Here is a 13441-nt window from a genome sequence, read left to right as displayed (position 1 = left end):
AGCAGTTTACCAGTACCGGGACTGGAAGACAAGGGCCAGCACAGAAAATGACTTGAGGAATCCTCCCAAAGCTGGGTGTCACCAAAGCAGGGGCCCACAGGGCCGAGAGGTGGGTGGGGTGGGGCGACTAGACTGGTCAGAAAGATTTAATGGGCGCTATGGGATTTGAGTTGTGCCTTGAAAGGAGGGTAGGGTTTGGCTGCGCTGGACTGTCTTGAGAGAACATTCCAGACACACGAGAAGAGAAGGAGGCAAAAGCAGAAAGGGAGGAAAGAGTTGGGGCCAGAGGAGACAGATGAGGTATTTTCCCATCCTTCCCTGGGACACACCCTGGGCTGAGTGTTTATGAAGGGCAGCAGGCTACTGGGGACCCATGGGTATCCTTTCTTAAATGACTGTGATTAATCACACCACATGAATATTTATTGTCTCCATCACTGAGACCTGGAAGAATTGAAATCCATCTGATCTCTATGTTCAAACTGAGGGCAGACTACACTCAATTTCCCCTGGGTTTCAATTAGTCACCTACATTAAGAAATTTTAATAGAGAATGAACTTTTCCTCCGGACCCTAATAATAGTCTCCTTATACCAGGAAATGCACACCCCAACCTACTGTCATGGGCAACCTGAAAGTCTAGTTAAGTTAGGAGGGAGGCAGTCCCTGTTAGCAACACTATCTTTGTCAACATCTGTTTTTACTTTCAATCTCAATTTTCTCCTAACAGTAATTAGTGGATACTAGTAATTAGTGGATACAAAAAAAAATGTTTTTTTCCTAGCTGACTTTATCTCTTCCCATGATTTCACCCCCTGCTTATAACATACTATTAAGCCCCAAATCTGTATCTCCACCCCAGAGTATCCCTGGAGCTTCCAATGCAGATGGCCAAGTTCCTGCTGGACGCCTCCACCCACTCCTCCCAGGGACAAAGTCATTGTGTAGCAGCTTCTGAAATGGCCTCCAAAAATCCCACCCAGGTACTCATGCCCTGGGATAGTTCCCTCCCCCTGAGCATGGGCTGGACCTGCCCAGTCCCTTCTCTTCTCAGTGTGGCGGAAGTGAGGGGATCACTTCTCTCATTATGTCATGGACTCTGGATTCCCTGCTGCTCTTCCCTTCTTGGTCTTCTTCTCAGTCACTCTGATGGAGTCCTTTGCCTCATTGTGAATTGATCTATAAAGTCTCGGTAGCACAAAAGTAAAGACAAGCCACCACCAGTCATTGAAAACCCAAGTTCTCAGTGCACAGCCTTCTGGGAGCTGTGTTCTCAGGATCACATGGGAAAGCTTGGGCATCTCCAGATGCCACCGTAACCCCAGCTAATGAAAGTCTAAGAACGAAAGAACTGGCGAGGCAATGCTCAAATCGTGACCCACAGACATTATGAAAAAATAAAAATGGAGCGTTTGGAGCCTCTGGATTTTGAGGCCACTTGCTGCATAGGAATGGATAACAAGCATCTAAGCAATATGTTTAAATGTGGGCAAGAAGTGGTGGAGCATGCCTTTAATCCCAGCACTCAGGAGGCAGAGGCCGAGGAGCATCTCTGAGTTCGAGGTCAGCCTGGTCTACAGAGGGAGTTCCAGGGACAGCCAGGGCTACAAAGAGAAAACCTCTCTTGAAAAATCAAAAGCCAAAATAAATAAATAAATAAATAATTTATTTTAAAGAATAAGGAGTCTAAACATGCTCCTTCTTTTGAATTCTACATTTGAATCACAAGGACCACCACATACTCACCGCTGCTGACGGGGGGCGCCGCAGGCGGTCTCCATTTGCGCCGTTCACATCCATTCAGGCTCAGCTGCTTAAACTATTTTTTATCATAATTGACACAATTTAATAGTCTTAATTTGTTCCCTGGATGTTCCGTCTGGACCTAGAGCTGTCTATGCTATAACTTGATCTCGTTCAATTTCTGCAGGATTCTCCTAGCAACCGTATTCATGACATCATACTGGGTTATCTTTCCACAGATAATAAACCCCTGGGACGTGTCCAGAGTGACAGAACAGGGGGCGGGGAGAGTCTGGAAAGGCTGGAAAATGTTTTCCATTATCTTCAAGTCAACTGCATGAATAGGGGTTAGAACAAGTCTGGGACTAGAGGACAGATGTCCCAGATCCATGCCTTGTTACTGATCTGCCATGGTTTTGCCCTTCCACTTGCAGGAGACTATTTACTATTCAAGGAAATGTGAGGCTTGACTTTAGTGGACAATGGAGCTATGGGTAGATAGCTTCAGGATGTGACTTTAGTGGACAATGGAGTTATGGGTAGATAGCTTCAGGATGAACTAGCCAGCTTGTTCAGCTTGATGAAGTCACACACGTCTGTCTCCAACATACACCAACACTTATTCAGGGTCGTCTATGCCTTAGGAATCTGGATTTTGGGAGTGTCTAGTTCCTCGAAAGATGTCTAGATATAGAAGCCTGTGCTTTAGATCTGCTCAAAGGCTTCTTACTGGTCGATTCTGTTGTGGCTAAGCAGGTTGTAACTAGAAGTCAATTCTATTATGTTATAGAGCATACAAACATTTTAAAGGAGTATTTTTGTGGGCTTGTGCACCCATGTTTCATTTTGTTTTCATTTTATTTTCTTCCTAAACCCTGACGGATCTCTTGGCAGTGGGGTAGATTCACACCACTGGAGACCATGACAGTTCTACGGGAAACTGGGTAAAGAGAGGTGTAAGGTTTTAAGGATGCTATAGGCAAACAGCCAACTTGAGCTTCTTAAACTCATCATAGTGCATGACACCCAAAAGATATCAATAAATGCAAGATATTGTCCCCCAGAGAACAGATGATGAGGGGAGGGATAGGACTACGGGGAGGGGGAAGAAGGGGAGAAAGAAAAAAAGGGGGCAGAGAGAATGCCTTTCTTATCTCCCCCTGAAAGCCTGTCTCCACACAGCGTCATACCAAAAGGAAACTGGATGGTTTAATGAGAAAACATGTGACAATCATCATCAAAAAGGAAAAGGAAAAAAGAAGAAAAAAAGAAAAAGACATCTTTACCAAAGCCCTTGAGCCCACAGGGAGACTTTATTCTGTGCTGTAGAAACACCAAGTCCCCCTCAAACCCCTCTCCAAATCTTTCAGATCAACACCTCACCTACCTGCATCCGGGCCTTCCCTCAGCTGCTACCCTGTCTCCTAGCAGCACTCCACCTGTCTACACCGTCACCAACCCTTGGTTACCTGGGATCTACCTTCAGTGAAAAGGAACATGATGAGGTCATGGTGATGTCTAATCGATCTTTAGGCTTATACATAAGGAAAATGGTCACCAAAATCAGGTCTGATGGTGCAATCTACAAACCTAGCTATTTGTGAGGTGAGGCAGCGAGGGCACACACTCAAGCCCTGCTTCGGCTTCTAAGTAAGTTCGGGGCCAGCCTGGGAAGATTAGTATGACCCTGACTGTAAATAAATAGTAAAAAGAAAGTTGGGTGTGTAGTTTGGCGGTAGAGCACTGGTTTGGCATAGGTCCAATTATCAGGCTAGTAAAAGTAGAGAAAGAATAACCTTGGGAAGGGGGTAGTAATCTGAGGCAATAAATACAAGCAGGCAGAGGATCTGAGCTCTGGATGTTCCGAAGGGGAAAGATGATGCTGTGGCCCGGTGACCAGAAGAATGTCTGTGGAGAGAGGGGCGTTGAGGAAGGAGAACTTTAAGAAACCATTTACAGGAGAGCCCTCCTCTCTCGCAGGAAGAAGGACTTTCATACAAGGGAAGGCCAAATCCAGGAACAACACCAGATGGCTTTCATAAAGGCAAAGAAGAATGAGAGACGATTACAAGTAGGTCAAGGCCAGAAGATTGAATAATTTAGGGAAATACACATCACTAAGGAATTCGGAGAGCTGGGGAGACGACTCATCGAGTAAAGGTGCCTGACACCCTGAGCCCGATCCCCAGGCCCCACATGGTAGAAGGAGACAACTGACTCCACAGGTTGTTCTCTGACCTCTCGACGCATGCCACAGCACGCATGCACTCATGCATATATAAGAATGAATGAATAAAGTATATAGACTTTAAACACAATTTAGAACATGACAGTGGGCATGATGGCATAGCGCCTAGAATCCCAGCAGGCGGGAGGTAGATGCTGGACAATGTTGTGTTAACATTCATCCCCAGGTACAGAACCAGTCTGAGGACAGTCTGGCCTATATAAGATATGTGTGTAAAAACAGTGAATGAATAAACAAATAAATAGATGGATAGATAGATGACAGGGAGATGATAGATAGATAGACAGACAGACAGACAGACAGATGATAGACAGATAGGTGATAGATTAATTGATGATATATAGATAGACTGATTCATGAAAATTCGAGCATATATCTCACACCAAGAAAGAAAAAGGAAAGGAAGTGAATCCAGCATTTAGCCTTACTGGTGAGAATGTTCTCCAAGTGTGTGACAGCACACAGGAAAAAGGAATGGGAAATTATAGTTCAGTTTCACAGTAGAGCCATGATGGCTGAGTGAATAATTAAATCTGAGAGGCTACGGACAGAGGAAAGCCAACGCTGAAACAGACTTGAAGCTAGCTGTCTGGGGAGCGGACAGCAACGGGGAGGAGAGGGAGGCGGGAGAAGCTGAACTTGGAAGGAAGACCATGAGTCTGTCCTGTGCTCCATGGCTATTCTGACGCGATCCCAGTGAGGAAAGGCAGCCGGCAGGAAAACGTGTCAGTTTCGCCAGCAGACAGCGGCGATGCTGTATCCGTGGGGAGGGGCTTGGGATTTGCCTGTAAATTATATTACAGCTATTTCTAATTGCATTCCCCCGGATTTTGATTTATATTAATCCTGCAAACTGACCTGGAAGAGAAGACCATCTTGACGGCCAAAGTTTGTTCTTTGAGTTTCAGATTCTCATGGTAAGGGGTAGAAAATCAGAGTAATTCCGAAGTAAAGGAGGGACACCCCGCCAATATCAGAAACGGCCTCTACTGCGGCTGAGAACAGGAGAAAAGGCCTCTACTGCCGCTCGGAACAATAGAATTGGGAAGAGGAGGTGACGAGGCATTGCTCTGTGTCAGGTCCACTTCTGGAAAACTACTACAGCTGCCTGTGGGTACCCGAAAAGACTGTCAATCAAAGCAAGATGGCGGTGTTTGTCCTCTGAAGAGAGAATTGTTTGTTTAAAACTAGCCTAAAATACACCATCACCCAGGTACACTTTGAGTTCTCCATTTAAGAGTTGAGTCTGTACTTGAATTACTGCCAAGGGAGTGATGAACACGGTCATAGCGCATGGCAACCCCAGAGAAAACCCCTTAACAGAACCTACTGTTTTGTACAATGAATGCACACTAAGACATTTTAAATAGAATCCCTGATGGCTGGGTACCTGGAAGTAGACTTCAAATTTGTTGAGTAAAAATGAATATGGACATGGTGCAGGCCCGTAATTCCAGCTACTCTGGAGGCAGAGACAGGAGAGCTGCAAAATCAAGGCCTGCTTGAGCCATGTAATGAATCCCCATCCCAAAATAAGCAAAAAGAGGTGCATAGCTCAGTGGTTTAGCAGTGGCCAAACATACATATGACCCAGAATCAAAATCAATGCAAAATCTCCAGAATCAAAAGGGAAAGAAAGAAAAAGTGTTTATTTCTATTACTTCCGTGCTTGTTAGCACGCGCTGAGGGATGCTGATATGAGCAGTGGTTAGTTTATCACTGGTTTTAGGATCATGAACCTCCTTTGCTCCCCAAGTGACCCAGGGAACCCAAGCAGGACCCTTTTTATGGTTATTTCTCTGCCCTCTGGTCCCCACCAAGACCCACTCTATGTTTCTACAAATCCCTTTCTCTGCTTAGCATCCTGCTTTTACTCAAGCCTTATCTCACACTCAGAATGTGTTTTCTTTCCTAAGTAGATAATGCTGTTCTTTGCCAAGATCTGCTTGGCCAGGCCCGTGAGCCCAGCCCCCATCTTCTGGGCTATTAACTGCTAACAGTTCCCAGCTGTGTCCCTCACGGAAGACTACACTGGCCACAGGGAACTGCCTAACCTAACCCAAGATGACGCCTTGGAGGCGGGGCCCAGGACTTTTCTTTTTTCATTCCTAAAAACCAGTTATGGATAACTCAACACTTCAAGATTAAAAAGAGATAAAACACAAATTACTAATATCAGGAATCAAAGTGGGGACATTACTAAAAGTCCTATATACATAAACAATAAATATGGCAAATGGTGTGAGAAAAATTTCTTGAAAAGCATGCTACCAAATGGAAAAAAATGTAGTAAACAGGCAAAAGAGACCTTTAGAAGGATGAGGCTTGTAATTAAAAATATTTCAACAAGGCTGGGATGTAGGTCCATGAGAAGGTACCTGCCCAACAAGAATGAGGCCCTGCCTGGTTCAATACCTCCTGGCCACTTGAACACTAAAGAGAAAATGGGTAACAGCTTCACAAAAACTCATCAGAAAACAGAAGTAGATCAAATACTCCCCAATTTGTTTTATTTTATTTCATTTCAGATAGAGTCTTACTGTGTAACTTGGGGTGGCCTTGAATTCAGTAAAATATAAGAAAGTGTGATAATAATGAATGAGAAGGTGAAGAAATAAATACCACAGAAAGAACCAGGGGCAAAGTCTAGAATTGTAAATCCAATAATGGAAACTGAAAGTGTACCAGCTGAGCTAAATGGTAAGGGCGTGTGAGCTGGCCCAGTGGGAGAAGATGATAGGGCCTTGCTGTGGGACAATCATCTTGTACCCTGTAAAAATTTATCAGTTGTATTGCTTTAATAAAACGTTGACTGGCCAGTAGCCAGGCAGGAAGTAGAGGCGGGGTGACAAGAACAGGGGAATGCTGGGAAGAGGAAAGGCTGAGTTTGCAGTCCTCACCCAGACACAGAGGAAGCAAGATGAGAGTGCCTCACTGATAAAAGGTATCAAGCCACGTGGCTAACACAGACAAGAATTATGGGCTAGTATAAGTTATAAGAGTTAGTAAGAAGCCTGAGCTAATAGGCCAACCAGTTAATAATTAATGTAAGCCTCTGTGTGTTTTGTTGGGACTGAATGGCTGCAGGACCAGGTGTGACAGAAATCTCAGTCATCAGGAGCTACATGTGAGCTGGCCCAGGGGCAAAGATGATAAGGGGTGTGAGCTGGCTAAGGGGGCAAAGATGCTACCACCACGCCCTGAGTTTGATCTACAGGTCCCACATGTGGAAGGACAAGGTGTTCTCTGACTTCCACACTTATGCTATGAGCATGCTACACTCTCCCAAGCAAATGAACAAGCAATTTTAAACAGAGAGAAAATACCCAGGAAGCTTAAATATCAATCAATAAAAAGAATCTAAGATGAAGACAGCACAGAGGAAATGAGCAAAGATTTAAAGAAAAACAGAACTTCCCAGGCTGAGGATACCATACCAGAAGGGCTGGTATACATGCATTTATAGTTATAGAGAGAGGAGAAGGAAGAGAAAGCATAAAATTCTTTAATAACTTTGTGCAAGAAATGCCCTTGTTTGGAAAGCTCTATTTATAGACACTCACCAAATGTAAGACCAATTAACAAAAAGAAAATCCCACTTGTTTTTTTAAAATACTGATATAAATAAAAAATATTGAAAGGTGCCAAATAAATGGCATATTACATACAGAAGAACAATGGTGTAAATAGATACTGTAATCTGGGTCTGGGTTACCTTACTCAGGATGATTTTCTTTTTCTAGTTTCATCAATTTGCATGCAAATTTCAGGATGTCTTTTTTTTTTACCACTGAGTAGTACTCTATTGTGCAAATGTTCCACATTTTCTTTATCCATTCTTTAGTTGAGGGGCATCTAGGTTCTTTCCAGGTTCTGGCTATTATGAATAATGCTGCTATGAGCACAGTTGATCAAATATCTTTGTGGTATGAGTGTGCATCCTTTGGGTATATGCCCAAGATTTGTATTGCTGGGTCTTGAGGTAGATTGATTCCCAATTTTCTGAGAAATCACCATATTGATTTCCACAGCGGCTGTAAAAGTTTGCACTCCCACCAGCAATGGAGGAGTGTTCCCCTTACTCTTCATCCTATCTAGCATAAGTTATCATTAGTATTTTTGATATTAGCCATTCTAACTGGTGTTAAGAAGGTATCTCAGAGTCATTTTGATTTCCTTGATGGCTAAGGATGTTGAGCCATTCCTTAAGTGTATTTCGGTCATTTGAGATTCTTCTGTTGAGAATTCTGTTTAGATCTGTACCCCATTTTTTAATTGAATTATTTGATATTTTGATGTGTAGTTTCTTGAGTTCTTTATATATTTTGGAGATCAGTCCTCTGTCTGATGTGGAGTTGTTGAAGATCCTTTCCCATTCAGTAAGTTGCCATTTTGTCTTATTGACAATGTTCTTTAGTTTATAAAAACTTCTCAGTTTCAGGAGGTCCCATTTATTTATTGCTGCTCTCAGTGTCTGTGCTACTGGTGTTATATTTATGAAGTGGTCTCCTGTGTCCATGTGTTCAAGGATACTTCCCATTTTCTCTTCTATGAGGTTTAGTGTGACTGGATTTATATTGAGGTCTTTGATTCATTTGGACTTGAGTTTTGTGCACGGGGATAGATATGAATCTATTTTCATTCTTCTACATGTTGACATCCAATTATGTCAGCACCATTTGTTGAAGAGACTTTCTTTATTTCATTGTATAATTTTAGCTTCTTTATCAAAAAAATGTGTTCATAGGTGTGTAGATTAATTTCAGGACCTTTGGTTCAATTCAATTGGTCCACTTGTCTGTTTTTATGCCAATACTAAGCTGTTTTCATTACTGCAGCTCTATAATAGAACTTAATATCAGCGATGGTGATGCCTCGTGAAGCTCCTTTATTGTACAGGGTCGTTTTGGCTATCTTGGGTTTTCTATTTTTTCATGGGAACTTGAGTATTGTTCTTTCGAGGTTTGTGAAAAATTGTGTTGGAATTTTGATGGGGATTGCATTGAACCTATAAATTGCTTTTGGTAAGATTGTCATTTTTATTATGTTGATCCTACATAAGATCATGGGAGAGCTTTCTATTTTCTGATATATTCTTCAACTTCTTTATTCAAACACATAAGGTTCCTAGTAGCACAAACACTGAGAGAAACAATTAATAAGTGGAACCTCCTAAAACTGAAAAGCTTCTGTAAAGCAAAGGACACAGTCAACAAGACAAAACGACACCTACAGAACAGGAAAAGATCTTCACCAACCCCACATCAGACAGAGGGCTGATTGCCAAAATATACAAAGAACTCAAGAAATTGGTCATTAAAAAAATCAAATAATCCAATTAAAAAAAATGGTGTACAGACCTAAACAGGGAACTCTCAACAGAGGAATCTAAAATGGCTAAAAGAAACTTAAGAAAATGTTCAACATCCTTAGTCATCAGAGAAATGCAAATCAAAACAACTCAGATTCCATCTTACACCTGTAAGAATGGCCAAGATCAAAAACACTGATGACAACTTATGCTGGAAAAGTTGTGGGGTAAAGAGAACACTCCTCCATTGCTTGTGGGAGTGCAAGCTGGTACAGCCCCTTAGGATATCAGTGTGGCGATTTCTCAGAAATCTAGGAAACAACCTTCCTCAAGACCCAGCAATATCACTTTTGGGTATATAGCCAAAGGATGCTCAACCATGCCACAAGGACATGTGCTCAACTATGTTCATAGCAGCATTGTTTGTCATAGCCAGAACCTGAAAACAACCTAAATGTCCCTCAACCGAAGAATGGATAAGGAAAATGTGGTAGATTTACACAATGGAGTATTGCATAGCAGAAAAAAAAGTAACATCTTAAAATTTGCAGGCAAACAAATGGAGCTAGAAAACATCATTTTGAGTGAAGTAACCCAGACCCAGAAAGACAATTATCATATGTACTCACTCATAAGTTGTTTTTAAACATAAAGTAAAGAAAATAAGCCTACAAATCACAATCCCAGAGAACCTAGACAACAATGAAGACCCTAAGAGAGGCATACATGGATCTAATCTACATGGAAAGCAGAAAAAGACAAGATCTCCTGAGTAAATCGGGAGCATGGGGACCTTGGGAGATGGCTGAAGGGGAGGAGAGAGGCAGGGAGGGGAGCAGAGAAAAATGTAGAGCTCAATAATACACACACACACACACACACACACACACACACATATGTATATGTATATAAAACAAAGACATAAGGTTCTTGTCATATAGGTCTTTCACTTCTTTGGTTAGTGTTACCCCAAGATATTTTATGTTATTTGTGGTTATTGTAAAGGGTGATGTTTCTCTGATTTCTTTCTCAGCCCCTTTATCATTTGTATATAGGAGGCTACTGATTTGCTTTTTAGTTGACCTTGTATTCCACCACATTACTGAAGGTGTTTATCAGCTGTAGAAGTTCCCCCATATAAGTTTTGTGATTACTTATATATACTATCATATCATCTTCAAAAAGCAAAAACTTGATTTCTTCCTTTCCAATTTGTATCCTCTTGATAGCCTTTTGCTATCTTACTGCTCTAGCTATAACCTTGAGTCCTACGTTGAATAAATGGAGAGAGTGGACAGCCTTGTCTTATTCCTGATTTTGGAGGAATTGGTCACTTTGAGTTTCTCTCCATTTAATTTGATATTAGTTGTTGGCTTGCTGTATATTGCTTTTATTATGTTTAAATATGTTCCTTGTGTAGAAGGAGCAGCGGGTCGCGTTCTCGCCGCTCAGCTCCCGGCTAGTTTACACCCAAAATAATTACACGGAAACTGTATTCATTTAAACACTGCCTGGTCTGGCCCATTATTTGTAGCCTCTTATTGGCTAACTCTTACATATTGATATAACCCATTTCTAGTAATTTGTGTAGCACCACGAGGTGGTGGCTTACCAGGAAGGATCTTAACCTGCATCCATCTTGGAGAGGAGAGCTATGGCTACTGACTGCCTCTGCTTTCTTTCTCCCATAATTCTGTTCTGTCTATTCCACCCACCTAAGGGCTGGCCTATCAAAAAGGCCAAGGCAGTCTCTTTATTAACCAATGAAAGTAACACATAGACTTATGACCCTCCTCCATCATCGTTGTACCCCTGATCTCTCCAAGACCTTTATCATGAAGGGTTTTGTCGACTGTTTTTTCAGCATTTAATGAGGTCATAATGATCATGCGGGGTTTTTTTCCAGTTTATTTATATGTAAACTACATTGATAAATGTTGTATGTTGAACCATGCCTCCATCTTGCCCAGAGGATTCTTGATAAAACATCACAGATGGTGGATGAGGGAGGACAACAGCACTACATACAATGGAGGCTGAGCATACTGCTTATGTGTTTTGAGCATGTCCCTGAAAGCTTATTTAAGTTTTGGGTTATTTTTGTTAAGATTTACTTATCCTATTATTTTATGTGCCCGAGGGTTTTGCCTGTGTGCATGTATATCTGTGCCCAATGTGCATGCCCAGTGTCCTCAAAGTTCAGAAAGGGGCATTGACTCCCCAGAACTATAGTTATACATGGGTGTAGGCCACATAGGAATCCTCTGTGAGAGTAGCATGCGCTCTTATATGCTGAGTCATCTTTTCAGATACTAGCTTAAGTTTTAAAAAGTTTTGTATTGCCTTACTTTTTTATTGTTTTTATTGAACTATACCTTTTTCTCCACTCCCCTCTCCCCTTCTATTCTCTCCTGTGACCCCCAAGCTCCCAATTTACTCAGGAAATCTTGTCTTTTCCATCTTCCTATGTAGATCCATGTATGTCTCTCTTAGGGTCTACTTTATTGTCTAGTTTCTCTGGGGTTGTGGCCTCTAGGCTGGTTTATCTTTGCTTTATCTCTAGAAACCACTTATGAGTGAATACATATTATATTTGTTTTTATGAGTCTGGGTTACCTCACTCGATATGTTTTTTTTCTAGATCCAACCATTTGCCTGCAAATTTCAAGATGTCATTATTTTTTTTTACCTCTGTGTAGTACTTCATTGTGCAAATGTATCATATTTTCTTTAGTCATTCTTCAGTTGAAAGGCATCTAGGTGGGGTTTCTGTTCCGCAGGATGGGGTTTGTGAAAGTTGTTAAGAATAAGGCCTACTTCAAGAGATACCAAGTGAGATTTAGAAGGTGGCGAGAGGGTAAAAGTGACTACTATGCTCGGAAGCGATTAGTGATCCAAGACAAAAATAAATACAACGCACCCAAATACAGGATGATAGTTTGTGTAACTAACAGAGACATCATCTGCCAGATTGCCTATGCCCGTATAGAGGGGGATATGATAGTCTGCGCCGCTTATGCACACGAACTGCCAAAATACGGTGTGAAAGTTGGCCTGACGAACTATGCTGTCGCCTATTGTACCGGCCTGCTGCTGGCCTGCAGGCTTCTCAATAGGTTTGGTATGGACAAGATCTATGAAGGCCAAGTGGAGGTGACTGGAGATGAATACAACGTGGAAAGCATCGATGGTCAGCCTGGGGCCTTCACTTGCTATTTGGATGCAGGTCTTGCCCGAACTACAACTGGCAATAAAGTTTTCGGAGCCCTGAAGGGAGCTGTGGAGTCTTGTTTATTCCTCATAGTACCAAACAATTCCCTGGTTATGATTCTGAAAGCAAGGAGTTCAGTGCAGAGGTACATCGTAAGCACATCATGGGTCAGAATGTCACAGACTACATGTGTTCCCTAATGGAGGAAGATGAAGATGCTTACAAGAAACAGTTCTCTCAGTACATAAAGAACAACGTTACTCCAGACATGATGGAGGAGATGTATAAGAAAGCCCATGCTGCTATACAAGAGAATCCAATCTATGAAAAGAAGCCCAAGAGAGAAGTGAAGAAGAAGAGGTGGAACCGTCCCAAAATGTCTCTTGCCCAGAAGAAAGATCAGGTTGCTCAAAAGAAGGCAAGCTTCCTCAGAGCTCAGGAATGGGCTGCTGACAGCTAAAGCAATTTTCTATGAAGATTTTTTCATAAAGATAATAAACTTATTGACCAAGCAGCCAAAAAAAGAAAGAAAAAGAGAAAAGAAAGGCATCTAGGTTGTTTCCAGGAAAGTTAATTAACTCCTACCAATAAGAGATGTTATAAAGCACTTTACTATTACTCAATTTTTTTATCTTGGATAAATTGCTTGTCTATGAGCAAGTTTCTCCTAGTTTGAAATAATGAGATTGCTCATATCCACGACTATTCTTAGTGGAGGCTGTAATCAAACATAGTAGCATTGTCCAACCTTAAGGATTCTGACCGGTATGAACCTAGCGTCATTGAGTAGCAAGGGTGGCTTTGAAAAGGAAGGAGTCCCAGCCAGGGTTGTCTTGGGTGCTGAAGGGGACACTGATAAGATACCAGCTTCGGCATCCCATGGAAACACAACAATGACCATACTATAGCTGTGCATGCTGGTCAAGGA

At 42.0% G+C, this 13441-nt stretch overlaps 1 pseudogene; it reads left to right on the top strand.

Moving 5' to 3' along the window:
• Positions 1 to 12071: 12071 nt before the first annotated feature.
• Positions 12072 to 13020, top strand: LOC125416688 (large ribosomal subunit protein uL18 pseudogene; annotated as a pseudogene).
• The last annotated feature ends 421 nt before the right edge of the window (positions 13021 to 13441 follow it).

Source organism: Myodes glareolus, chromosome 10, assembly GCF_982192425.1.
Source record: "Myodes glareolus chromosome 10, mMyoGla1.1, whole genome shotgun sequence".
Taxonomy (NCBI): domain Eukaryota; kingdom Metazoa; phylum Chordata; class Mammalia; order Rodentia; family Cricetidae; genus Myodes; species Myodes glareolus.
The sequence above is the reverse complement of the archived record's forward strand: the minus strand, read 5'-3'. Positions and strand labels throughout refer to the sequence as shown.